At 43.7% G+C, this 13,452-nt stretch overlaps 1 long non-coding RNA gene across 1 annotated transcript in view; it reads right to left on the bottom strand.

Annotated features, from left to right (window-relative positions):
* The window catches only part of LOC117069956, a 48,827-nt gene extending 35,589 nt beyond the window's left edge, over positions 1 to 13,238 (bottom strand). Inside the window, exon 1 of the long non-coding RNA XR_004431734.1 lies at positions 11,921 to 13,238. This is a non-coding gene — a long non-coding RNA (uncharacterized LOC117069956). The remainder of the gene's footprint in view (positions 1 to 11,920) is intronic.
* Positions 13,239 to 13,452: the final 214 nt, after the last annotated feature.

The following is a 13,452-nucleotide window of genomic DNA, read 5'->3' on the forward strand; positions in this document are numbered from 1 at the left end:
CATATTCATTTCCTTCTTTCCTTTATACATCTTAAAAACTTTTACTTATTTTCATTTTTATTTTTATTTTTTTTGAGACAGAGTCTTGCTCTGTCGCCCAGGCTGGAGTGCAGTGATGCAATCTTAGCTCACTGCAACCTCCACCTCCCAGGTTCACGCCATTCTCTCCTGCCTCAGCCTCCCGAGTAGCTGGGACTACAGGCACGCACCACCATGCCCGGCTAATTTTTGTATTTTCAGTAGAGAGAGGGTTTCACTATGTTGGCCAGGCTGGTCTTGAACTCCTATCCTCAGGGGATCCACCCACCTAGGCCTCCCAAACTGTTGGAGATTACAGGCATGAGCCACTGCACCTGGACTAGCGTTAAAAACTTTAAACCTGGCTGGGCATGGTGGCTCACGCCTGTAATCCCAGCACTTTGGGAGGCCGAGGCAGGTGGATCACCTGAGGTCGGGAGTTCGAGACCAGCCTGACCAACATGGAGAAGCCCCATCTCTACTAAAAATACAAAATTAGCCAGGCGTGGTGGCACATGCCTGTAATCCCAGCTACTAGGGAGGGTGAGGCAGGAAAATCGCTTGAACCTGGTTACGGTGAGCCGAGATCACGCCATTCATTGTACTCCAGCCTGGGCAACAAGAGCAAAACTCTGTTTCAACTAAAAAAAAAAAAAAGAAAAAAATTTGAAACCTAAGATCTCATATAATCAAACTAGAGAGATCGCAACCGAGGAAGAAACAGTGAAACCCAACTTCAGAGAAGTTAAGTGCCTTACCAAAGGCCACACAGAAAATTAGCTGCCGAGCCAAGATTAGAATGCAGAGCTAAGTCTTTTGTTTGTTTGTTTGTTTGTGTTTGTTTTGAGACAGGGTCTCACTCTGTCACCCAGGCTGGTGTGCAGTGGCACAGTCATGGCTTACTGTAGCCTCGACCTCTCAGGCTCAGGGGATCCTCCCACCTCAGCTTCCTGAGTAGCTAGGACTATAGGCATACACTACCACACCCAGCTAATTTTTGTAATTTTTTTAGAGACAGGGTTTTGCTATGTTGCCAGGCTAGTCTCAAACTCCTCGGCTCAGGCAATCCACCCACCTCAGCCTCCCAAAGTGCTGGAATTACAGGTTTGAGTTACCGCACCCAGGCCAGAGCTGCTAAGTCTTAGTCCAGGGTTTTGTCATCTATAGCACATAAATGTCCCAAATCTTTTTGTAAGTAAAGTCTTTTTCGCTAATCATTAAATTTTGCATAAATCTGAGTTTTTGTTTTTTGTCTTTTTTTTGAGATGGAGTCTCACTCTGTTGCCCAGGCTGGAGTGCAGTGGTACAATCTGAGCTCACTGCAACCTCCATCTCCTGGGTTCAAGCCATTCTCCTGCCTCAGCCTCCTCAGTAGCTGGGACTACAGGTGTGCGCCACAATGCCTGGCTAATTTTTTGTATTTTTGGTAGAGACAGGGTTTCACTATGTTGGCTAGACTGATCTCGAACTCCTGACCTCAAGTGATCTGCCTGCCTTGGCCTCCCAAAGTGCTGGGTGGCTCCCAAAGGCGTGAGCCACCATAAATCTGAATCTTTAATATAGTAACCTCATTAGTAACTGGACCAATCTACAGGGAATTCACTCTAGGGAACCTGAGCCCTCTGAACCCTCTTGGCCTTCCCCAACAGAACAGTGCCTGTGATCAAGCTCAGGAACAAAGGAACACAAGAGTCCTATTTCCCAGATTTCTTCTTCCGAATATTATTTACTACCAGTTTTATCCTTGACCTAGAAGCTGAACCCAGCTAAACACACTACCAAGATCCTTCCACTTGGCAGGATCCCTTTTTAGCCAGAAGGCAAGACCCGAGATGTATAATGTCCAAGGCTCACTCCAGCCATGGCATTCCTCTGCTCTTGAGATGCCAGCAGAAACTACCATAAGGCAATGTTCAGTAGATAAGCCATCTCTAAGTATATGTAGCATGTTAGATGGTGAAAATGCCACAAAGAAAAATCAAGCAGGGAAGGGGGCCAGGGGTTTGTATAGAGGGAGAGATAGGGCCATTTTAAATAGAGTGGTCACAGAGAAGGGGACATTTGAGTAAAGATCATTCTCTGAAACAAAGACAAGATCAGCTCAAAACATAACCTTTCTAAGTCTCAGTTACTTCATCTGTAAGACAGGGGTACTTCAGGACCTACCTGAACACAGGAGACTTAATGTCTCCGAGGAAGGTGTTTTTGTGGGTAAGAGCACATTCTACTTTAAGCTTTGCTTTGGAAATTTCCTGTTCTATGTATCAACACAGAGTGGATATTACTGTCCCTTTAAAGATGAGGCAACTGAAAGGCTGACTCCCTCAAACTTACCCTGTTGTTAAGTAGCAGAGGTGAGAGTAGAACACAGGTCTTCTGACTCATAATCTAGGGCACTTTTCTCTATAACACATGGCCTGGACTGAAGCTACAGGCAGCTCACATCTCATAAGGTGACAAGGGTTTCCCAATGACATGCATCAGACTAATGATGGCATTCTGCATTTACTTCAATAGCTCCCTCCAAGGATCTTAAAGCACTTTATATAACTTTAAGAGCTAAGGGAGTTTTTTTTTTTTTTTTTTTGAGACGGAGTCTCGCTCTGTCGCCCAGGCTGGAGTGCAGTGGCCGGATCTCAGCTCACTGCAAGCTCCGCCTCCCGGGTTTATGCCATTCTCCCGCCTCAGCCTCCCGAGTAGCTGGGACTACAGGTGCCTGCCACCTCGCCTGGCTAGTTTTTTTTGTATTTTTTAGTAGAGACGGGGTTTCACCGTGTTTGCCAGGATGGTCTCGATCTCCTGACCTCGTGATCCACCCGTCTCGGTCTCCCAAAGTGCTGGGATTACAGGCTTGAGCCACCGCGCCCGGCCGAGCTAAGGGAGTTTTATTTTGTCAAGTGATGCAACACTATTTTACCAAGGTCCTCAGAAATGGCTTACTTTTCATTGTCAAACCTTAGTCAATCAACTAGTATTTATCAAGGGCTTTGCTAAGCATCTACCTCCAAGTAAGGAACTGTAGAGTACCTGCTTTTTAAGAAAAGAAAGAGATGTAATTATGAGTATCCCAATTCCTGCCATTAAGTTGTTTTAATAGTTACTGAATCACTTAATTCTTCCTCCTTTTTAATCCCTTTAAGCTTTGCATTGAAACTTTATCATGGGCTCTTGGGATCAGGAAAGAAGTTTTATGTGTCCAATTCTTATACCCTCTTTGCACATGGGAGGTACTCAATTAACTTATAGATTATGATTCAGCTCTAGGTAAGAGAACTAGGACTTAAACCTAGGTCTTATTATTCCCAGTTAGGGTTCTTGCCACTTTACCATACTAGACTGCATGTGAAGAGTATCCCTAAACCCAGGTGTGACCCATGATGCTATCAAGGTTTCTGCTCCAATAATCTCTCCTCAAAAGAGGGGAATGCCTCTACCACCATACCAGGTTTGCATACGACCCTGAGTCTGCAGACAGCTAAAGTACAGCCCCAGCTCCAACACTACAGTCCTGGACCAAGGCCCTCAAATCTCTCTGCCATGTCTTATGGACCCACTCCATTGATCTTACATAGTACTTCGACAGTCCACTCCAGAGCATACCCTATATTGTAATGACCATTCAAACATGCCCAACTCTCTTCCAAATTATGAATTCCTCTGTGAGAGGGCTCTTGTCTTAGCTTGGCACCTAGCACAGTACCTAATACAAAAAGCAGCACTCAGAAAGTTATGGTGTGCCTAGCAAATGCTGCCTGTTGCAGATATCAGACTGCCCAAATTACCTATGCCTAGAGTCATTTCCTTAGAATCCTCTGTAGACATGTGTTACCCTTACCTAAGTTAAGGCATGACGTCACCTGGGAAGGATACCATGAGCAATCAAACTCATTAGCAGCACTTAGCTAACAACACTATTCAGTGTCTCCCAACAGAAAATAAGGCCCTTTGGGAATGGACATAGGAAAAGATAATATAGGGCAAGAAAAGCAGGTAATGGTCCAGAGCTCGAGGTACCACAGTGAAGACAGCAGCCATGGTAGTTAGCATAGGACACGACAGTCCCCTGAAGTTAGCTCTAAAAGGAGAGTGGGTAAATGTTGCCAACTTAATCCATCCAGGACAATCTCTGTACAGAATTTAGCAATATGGGAGCCAGTGATTCCCAAAGACACTTGCATACTTTTGCTGAGGCAAGATTCTCAGTCTTGGACCTTCCAGTTTCACATCCTCCTCCCTTCTTCCCTCTGCAGAATGCAGAAAAAAATATCCCAAAGGCCAACCAGCTATTTTCCTCTCAGCAGCTCCTGGTTAGGAGGAAACAAGAGTTGACCAATAAGGTACCAGTGCTAGGCCAGGTGCGGTGGCTCAAGCCTGTAATCCCAGCACTTTGGGAGGCCGAGACGGGCGGATCACAAGGTCAGGAGATCGAGACCATCCTGGCTAACACGGTGAAACCCCGTCTCTACTAAAAAATACAAAAAAACTAGCCGGGCGAGATGGCGGGCACCTGTAGTCTCAGCTACTTGGGAGGCTGAGGCAGGAGAATGGCGTAAACCCGGGAGGCGGAGCTTGCCGTGAGCTGAGATCCGGCCACTGCACTCCAGCCCGGGCGACAGAGCGAGACTCTGTCTCAGAAAAAAAAAAAAAAAAAAAAAAAGATACCAGTGCAAATCAGCCTCATCCATTTGGAAGTCCCAGCCAACCAGAGCCTGTGAGCACAGTAGGAAAAAAGCGGGAGGGGAGTCAAGGAGCTCAAAGTACATTCCTCACCGCTTAATGCCAGAGATGGATCCAAGATGACTAGTTTATTGCCAGCAAGGCCTTCTGATAAGCCAGTCAATTAAATCTCCCCAACTGAGCATTTCTTCCTATCTTGTACCTCTGTGGGGTTCCCATCCCAATTATCTCCCTATACACAAAGAAAGACAAAGAAGGAAGAGGGTGCGCACATGTTGTGGGGTGAGGGCGGTGGCAGCAGCATGTTTTTGCTTTTTTTCTTTTTAAACTAAAGAATAAATGAAAGAAGCCTGTATTGTAGTATGGTAGAAAGGAAACTGGATGAAAAGTCAAGATACCTAGATTCTGGGCCTGCCTCTGCTACTCACAAGGTTTGTGACCTCAAGCTGGCTACTTCACTTCTCTAAACCAGTTTCCTCATCCAAATGAAGGTGCTGGCCCATATGATAACCACATGAGTACCTTCTACATACTAGGCACTTTGGGAAATGCTTTATACTTATTTCTATTTCTCATAAAAATCCTATGAAGTGTCCAGGCACAGTACCTCACACCTGTAATCCCAGCACTTTGGGAGGCCAAGGCAGGCAGATCACCTGAGGTCATGTGTTCAAGACCAGTCTTGACTGGTCACTCAAGACCAGTGAAACCCTGTCTTGACTAAAAGTACGAAAATTAGCTGAGCATGATGGTGTGTACCTGTAATCCCAGCTACTCGGGGGACTAAGACAGGAGAATTGCTTGAACCAGGGAGGCAGTGAGCCAAGATTGTGCCATTGCACTCCAGCCTGGGTGACAGAGTGAGACTCCGTCTCAAAAAAACAAACAAAACAATCCTATGAAGTAGTTATTATCTTTATTTTGCACATGAAGAAACTGCAGCTCAGAGAGGGGAGGCGACTTGCCAAAAGCTATGCAGCTAGGATGTGGTTGAGTTTCAAGGTCAGTTTTTTCAGATTCCAAACCCCATTAAGCCATATGCCACTGTAAATGACCTCCAAATTCCCTCTCAGCTCTAATGCTCTGGAGTTTCTTAAATGATCTCTCAATGTCAGTTTTTCTTCATTCATCTGTTCATAGCATCAAGATCTAGAAGCTAAATAGCCCAACTTGAACTTTTTATGGCCACAGTGGCAAACATTCCCAATTATTCAAGGATCCTAGATCCCTGGGGCTGGAAGAGGCCTCTTACTCCCTCCCTCTACACATTTACTCCTCCATTACTCACACAGGAGGAAAATCAAAAAAGGCCTTCAAGAATAGAAGCCTTCCTGAATGCAGCTATCCCTTTTATTTTTTCTGTAATAACTACTAAGGCAACTGAAGTTATTAAAGTAGCAAACAATATTCATTACTTCTTATTTATTTTTAGTTTATTGTTTATTTGTTCCTGTGTATAATCCAAAAGTCAGTAGGGCTTGAAGGTGACTGTACCCCTTTTCATTAGGGCAGGCCCATTTTCACTGTGCACTAGCCAATGCTGCCCTGTAATCAAGAGGCCTCCTGCTGAACTGACACACAAGCACTCTGATCCCACCCTTTCCAAGCACTCTGATCCCACCCTTTAGTGGCTTCTGTTCAAAGGCAGCCTGACGCACACATTCTAAACAGATCACAAACAGGGCAAAACAATATTTAGCAAACAAATAAAGTGTTAAAACAGAAAATAAGCAATGTGTTAAAGTGTTATCTAATTCCTCACCCCCACCCCCAACGGGGCTGACAGGTAGTTAAGAGAAATCATTCTGACTCTAAGCAGAGTTATACCTAAACCACTCCAGGCATAATAGTGACTAAAAAAAAGGAAATGCAGACAGGCACAAGGATGTTCAAAAAAGACATAAAATGTAGACACTTGACTCAAAAAGAAAAAAAAAAGACTATGTATCTCCGAGAACAGGTGCAGACAGAGGTCAGAAATAATAGGGGGAAAGTTACCCTAGAGTTTAATCAAAAGAGATCTGTCAATATTTGGCTTTTTCTGCAAGAGACCATCCAGTAGCAGCAATTAACATAAAGCAAATTCAGGTGAGGAGCTACCGTTTGTCCCATGCTAGCAAGGGACATGGTACTCTCATAGACTTCCACTAGCAGTGTATGAGAGTACCATTTCCCTTGCTAGCACGGTTTAGCGTTTTTGGAGGGCAACTTCCATCTCCATTAACATTTAAAACTTCTCTCCAGCAATTCTACTTCTATGAATTTATGACAAAATAACTCAACATTCTTTCTAATAGTACTGCTTATAATAATTCCCACCATTAGGGAAACAGTTACATGAACTAGAGACATTCGTTCCTTAGAATAATATTACTTTTTTTTTTTTTTGAGACAGAATTTCGTTCCTGTTGCCCAGGCTGGAGTGCAATGGTGAAATCTTGGCTCACCGCAACCTCCGTCTCCTAGGTTCCAGCAATTCTCCTGCCTCAGCCTCCCCAGTAGCTAGGATTACAGGCATGCGCCACCATGCCCGACTAATTTTGTATTTTTAGTAGAGAGAGGGTTTCTCCATGTTGGTCAAGCTGGTCTCGAACTTCTGACCTCAGGTGATCTGTCCGCCTCAGCCTACCAAAGTGCTGAAATTACAGGCGTGAGCCACCTCACCCAGCCAACATTGTATCTTCAGGCAGAAATATTTTCAAGGTGCATTATTATTAAGTAAAAAAGCAAGTATGGTATAATCCTCTGTACAGTGTGCTCCTAGTTATCTAAAAATAAAACTCACAAAACCACGTAATACTCTTCTACGTAAATAAACGCACAGAAGGGAATCCAGAAAGATACACATTAATTTGATAACAGTGGTTACAAGAATTTGGGGGTGAGGATGAAAGGGGTACTCTCTTATCTATATTATTAATCTCACGGTTGGCGGCAGGGAATGAGGGAGGATGAACATTAGCCTACAGTAAGAGGCCTGAGTTCAGATCTTCACTCTGCCACTTACTAATCCCACAATTACCGGCAAGCTGCTTAATCTCCCCAAAGCCTTTAGAATTACCTAGCTGGTTCATGGGGTGCTATGAGGTTTAAGTGAGAATGTATACAGCACTTTCCACAGAGATCACCACAAATAAGCACTCAACAGATGGTAGCCATTATTTGTATTATTATTAATAATAAATTCAGTATAAAAAACTGGATCCCTGAGATCATTTCAAAGAGAATCTTTATGACACTTGATTATGACTTATTATTTATATTAATCATCACTTTTTAAAATTATGAATTCTGTGAGTTTCAGTCATTAAATTTTAGAGCTGGAAAGGATCCTATAAGTTCATTTAACCTAGTGGTTCCCAAATTTGGCTACACAGTAGAATTAGCTAGAAAGCTTTGGGAGTGGGGGGATATTCCAATGCTTCATTTCAGACTGAATTAGAACTTCTGGGAGGTAGAATCAAAATAATCTCTATTTTTTTTGTACAGATATTCAATATCTTCACATGTACTCATACATGCACAGAACACCTTTACGGAGGGGAAACAAGGGGCAAAAGTGGAAGAAAATTTCATTGCATTCCCTTTTATAGTGTTTAAATTTTTTACCTATTCAAAAAGTAAGCCTTTAAAAATTTAAATAATAATAAGCTTTCCCAGGTGAATCTAACACAATCTACAGACTAGAATGAGGGTCTTTATGCTTTGTGCCAGAAATTCCTCTTCAGAAATAGAGACTTATGTATAAAGATGTCAATGTCATCATAAAAAGAAAACCTAACTAAACAACAAAAATCTGGAAACATTCTAAATGTCCAACAAATAAGAAATGCTTTTACAAATTTTGGTATATCCACGATAGACTATTACATGTTCATTAAGCATGTTTTTGTTTTTGTTTTGAGACAGTATCTTGCTGTATAGCCCAGGCTGGAGTGCAGTGGTGCAATCACGGCTCACTGCAGCCTTGACCTCCTGGGCTTAAGCAATCCTCCCACCTCAGCCTCCCAAGTACCTGGGACTAGAGGCACAAGCCACCATGCCTGACTAATTTTTCGTTTTTTTTTTTTTTTTTTTTCTTTTGTAGAAATGGGGTCTCATTATGTTGCCAGGCTGTTATTGAACTCCTGGGCTCAAGCAATCCTCCTGCCTCAGCCTCCCAAAGTACTGGGATCACAGGCGTGAGCCATCGTGCTAACCTAAGTATGTTTTTAATATGATTTCAAAACAGTATAGGAAAAGATGACACAATGTTAAGGGAACAAAACAATATAAATGTATATAAATTGCCTAATCATAATTTTGGAGTAGGAAGATAGGGGGAAATGTCTACAAAAAAGTGAAAGGAAATATAGTCCATACAAACACAGGCCTGTGCCCTTTTCTCTTCACTCCCCGCTGCCTCTCTTCAGGCCTGCCCCCATTTAGGAACTGCCCCTATTTAGCCACCCAGGCTGGCTTCAACTCCCATTTAGGAACCTAAGTAATTGATCCTATTCAGTTACCTATCATGTTCATCACATAATTAGATCTTACTCACCCTCATACTTTTTGCAACTTTTAAAAAATAAGAGCTCCCTTCAGAGGACAAATACTTGCCACAACTAGGAATGTCACAGACTCTAAAGCAATGATTCCACCTTGATAAATGGTGATATATTAATCAACAAATTTACTGAACGGCGGCTAACATGTAAGACTTTAGGCTAGTGCTATTTGGACCTCACTCTGAAGCCCTGTTTCTTCCATCAAAAAGGCCCCCATCTCTGGGGACAGATAAGACACATATATGTAAGAATGAATATGTAACAATATATAAAAAAGAAGCACAGGCAACAAGTGCTACAGGAATTCATATTTGTATGTTCATACGTATATGCAGAATGAGTTACTGTACTTTGTTGAGTTTTTTAAGGCAGGGTCTCACTCTGTCACCCAGGCTGGAGTGCAGTGGCATGAACCACAGCTCACTGCAGCCTCAAACCTCCTGAGCTCAAGCGATCCTCTAACCTCAGCCTCACAAGTAGCTAAAATCACTGGTGTATGCCACCATACCTGACTAATTTTTTTTTTTTAATTTTTTACAGAGATAGGGTCTCTTTATGTTGCCCAGGCTGGTCTCAAACTCCTAAGCTCAATCTATCCTCACACCCCAGCCTCCCAAAAGTGTTGAAATTACAGGTGTGAGCCACCATGCCCAGCCAAGTTACCACACTTTGCTGTGTACATCCTTTCCCCACCCCACTAAACTGGAATATATAAACCCCTCAGATATAGTAGTTCTACCTCATTCTTTATTTTTGTATCTAACCCTAATGCTTAATGTGTCTGACAGAGATAGTAGGTGCTTAATATGCAAACATTTTTGAGTGAATTGATTATTATAGCAGGAATAATGGTGGTGGGCAATGCCATCTAATTAAATGAATGGTGGTGTGAGGGATATAAGATAGTACTTGCCCCTGATGCATTTCAGACTGAAAAAGGTTGGGTTAAGGGCCATCAGAAGGATCTGCTAACCTGTTGGATACCTTCCAGACATCATTTCTTGGTGGGGGAGCAGGGGACACAAGGGAGAGTTTAGATCTGTACTAAGCATAGTTTTCTTTATCTTTCAGAGGAAAAAAGCAATGACAAGCAAGCTTTCCCTACTTTTTTTCAGGCTAGGCCACATCTCACAGTGGAGTCCTCTGTGCCGGCCATAACCTTGTCAATCCATACCCTCCCATCCCCTCTTCTTCTGGCCTCATACAGAACTCGTCATTCTCCTGTCTGTGAACCCCTCAGCCAAGAAGAGAATTCATGCTAGCCATCAGACAGCCATCTGATGTCCTAGCTAGGAATCAGTGACCTAAACCTCCCAGGGAAGCAACCACCTAATTTAAAGAGAGGGTTCATCCCTAAAAAGTTGATAGAACCATACAGAGCAAGGTCAAAGTTCACCCTGGATGCAATGAGAAGAGAACTGAGGATGAATCCTGAATTTTCCCATCCTGGATTTTCTTGGTTCTCCAGGACACAGTACACACTACAGGATTAGTATTTATCTAGAAAAAAATCTTCAAAGTACATCACCTCCCCTGGCTTTGGGCAAACTTTAACCATTCTGAGTAGAAAATAATTTACCTTCTAGAGTTCCTTTAGTAAAGTGTCCCACGGCCTTGAAATAAGGAAGTTCTCCTTCATTTCTAACCTAAAGTATTCCTGTTAAAATTGAAATTTATTTCTTTTTTTTTTTTCTTTTGAGATGGAGTCTCACTCTGTTGCCCAGACTGGAGTGCAGTGGCGTGATCTCGGCTCACTGCAAGCTCCGCCTCCCGGGTTCAGGCCATTCTGCCTCAGCCTCTGGAATAGCTGGGACTACAGGCGCCCGCCACCACACCTGGCTAATTTTTTTGTATTTTAGTAGAGACGGGGTTTCACCGTGTTAGCCAGGATGGTCTCGATCTCCTGACCTCGTGATCCACCCGTCTCTGCCTCCCAAAGTGCTGGGATTACAGGCATGAGCCACCGCGCCCGGCCTGAAATTTATTTCTTTAGAAGACATTCAAGGCAGCAAATTAGCATCCTGTGTCATTATTTCTCAGGTTATTCATGCATGCTAATGCCTGAGACTCACGGCTCTACTTCCTAACCTTTACAGGCTTTAAGTTTCATTTCCCCAGTGCTAATAATTCTACTTTTTTCTTTTTCATAGGTTCCATGATTTCCCTTCTCTATCTCTTTATACCTATCTCAGTTTCTTTCCACTCTTAAAAGATTGTTCTTTCCACCTCAACCTTTATTCCTCTTCCCCCTACCTTCCCATCCCTAAATCTCCTATCTTAAATGGACAAAGCCTTGTTTTACCACCCCGCATTTTTCTGACCTGGCATTCTTCCCTGTAGAAATGTTAATTAGCATGTAGGATTTAATTAATTCAGCACCTAATTAAAAATGAGAGAGGAAGAGAGGAAGAGGAGGAGGGCGGGACAGACAGTGCCTGCCTCAGTGCATAAGGCACCGCAGATGGTTCTGGGTTGGCTGGCATCATGCCACCGCCCTCCAAGCTCCCCCCTGCCCCCGCCCCCCGGCAACAGCATGCACAGCGAGGGGGGAGGGACAAAAGTGAGGGGCATAGGCTGGCAGAGTCTCTAGACAGGCTCATTCAGTCCTGCCGCTGCTTTGTGCTGGGGAGAGACAGAAAGAGAAAACAAGAGAAAGGGAGGGAGAGACATGGACATACCCACACTCAGGAGCCAAAGAATGGGGCATCTGAACCGAATAATTCCTCTCCTCTTCAACACTGGAAGAAGCCAAGAGAGTTTGTTCATTCCAAGAGTCAGCATCTTGGGGTTCCCTGGCTCCTAAGGATCACTGAGGACAAGATGGGAAAACATAGGACTGATCTTCTGGAGAAAAAAGGATAGCTTACTTTGGCAACCAGGGACCTACTCTGCTGCCATTCTTCCCACAGCATGCTGTCTGCTCAGCAGGAGCAAGCGATGAGGAAGATAGCTATTCAAAATGAAAGATGGGGGTAGTGGGCATGGATGGGCAACAGGGAGCAAACGAACAAGAAGGAGATTTAAAGGAAGGGTATCCATGAGAGAAAGGGAGAAGTGAGGAAAGCAAAGAAGAAATAAATGATGGAGGAGAAGGAAGAGGAGGAAGTTAGGGGCACTGTGATGCTTTGTTTGCCAAGATGGATAAAGAGGGATGGAAATGTCTATGCAGAGGACTCCACATACTGATCCCACATAGCCTAGGCCAGGCAGAGGGCAATGGCAGCACTGCAGGCAGAATGCAGGAGCAGATCTTTCTGAGGGGCAATCAAGCTGCTGGAGACAGGGAACCCATTCCACAGGATCTTCCTAAAAACTGGATATTTCTACCAAACCAGGAATTTATCAAAAGCAATGGAGAAAATCTTCCAAATGAACACAGAAGGAGGCTAGAATGACAGGAAACTGCAAAATCCAATTCCAGGAGCTCCAGCAGGGAGATGGGTGAGGAATGGGATTTGGAGCAGTACCTAGTGGCTCTCTAGGAGTGTCCCCTGATACTCTCAGGGGAAATGTGTCCAGTAGGGGATGTAGGATATGAGGGCTGAGAAAGAGACAAAAGATTTGGTTTCAGAAAGCACCCCTTTGGTGGGAAGCACCTAGGAAGCTTTATGGCTTGAAGCCTCAGGGGTACTACCTAAGGAGGGTAAGAAGGAAGTCTGCCATCAGTGACAGATTACGTAAGACTCGACTGAAGGAAACTAAGAAGGAGGGTGTGAAGCCAGATGAAGGTTTTCTGGTGTTAACTGCCACAGAGCTGAATGCAGTACAGAGAAGGGTCATTGTAACTAAGAGACAAGGTTTTCCTGGCTAGGAATTTTGATTTGATCTCTTTACCACCTAGGGCTTCCTGTAAGAGTCAGCAGTTAGTAAATCAAAATTGGGAGAGAGGAAGTAGAAACTCAGGGGCTTTCTGTTCTCCAGAGCCCACCCGTGGGGCTAAACCCAAGGCTGGGAAATGAAACAAAGCAGTTTCAGGGTAAGGTACCATAGGCTCAGTCAAAGTGGCACATACAAATGCTTTCTAAGCCTATTTTCTATTCTAAGCTTTAACTAACAATAAAAATTATAAGGAAATGTATTAATATAGCTACAAGGGTAGTTTTACACTAGAAAGAAATGCTGTAAGATTTAGAGTTACCAGCATTAGTGGAAGGGGGTGGTCCATAGAGCCTTTTGTTATTTAAGTGATCCTGGGACTGAAGAGCTTGCT

This window comes from Trachypithecus francoisi, unplaced genomic scaffold (assembly GCF_009764315.1).
Source record: "Trachypithecus francoisi isolate TF-2019V2 unplaced genomic scaffold, Tfra_2.0 Lachesis_group3, whole genome shotgun sequence".
NCBI lineage: Eukaryota > Metazoa > Chordata > Mammalia > Primates > Cercopithecidae > Trachypithecus > Trachypithecus francoisi.